Here is a 459-nt window from a genome sequence, read left to right on the forward strand (position 1 = left end):
ATATGGATCTCTTCCAGTCAGTTGGCCAGGTAGCTGTCTTCCAAATCTCTTGGCATAGCTGAGTGAGTGCCTCCAGCAGAGCATCCATTTGTTGAAACATCTCAATGGGTATTCCATCAATTCCTGGAGTCTTGTTTTTCACCAATTCCTGTAATGCAGCTTCAACTTCTTCCTTCAGTACCATTGGTTCTTGATCATCTGCCACCTCCTGAAATGAATGAACACTGACCAATTCTTTTTGGTACAGTGACTGTATTCCTTCCATCTTTCGATGGTTTCTGCATCATTCAATATTTTGTCCATAGAATCTTTCAATATTGCAACTTGAGGCTTCTTTTTTTTTTCCTCAGTCTTTCAGCTTGAGAAATGCTGAGCGTGCCCTTCCCTTTTGGTTTTCTAACTCCAAGTCTTTGCTCATTTCATTATAATAATTGACTTTGTCTTCTCAAGCTGCTTTTT

Source organism: Orycteropus afer, unplaced genomic scaffold (genome assembly GCF_000298275.1).
Source record: "Orycteropus afer afer isolate SDZICR_OR568_19922 unplaced genomic scaffold, OryAfe1.0 scaffold00314, whole genome shotgun sequence".
Taxonomy (NCBI): domain Eukaryota; kingdom Metazoa; phylum Chordata; class Mammalia; order Tubulidentata; family Orycteropodidae; genus Orycteropus; species Orycteropus afer.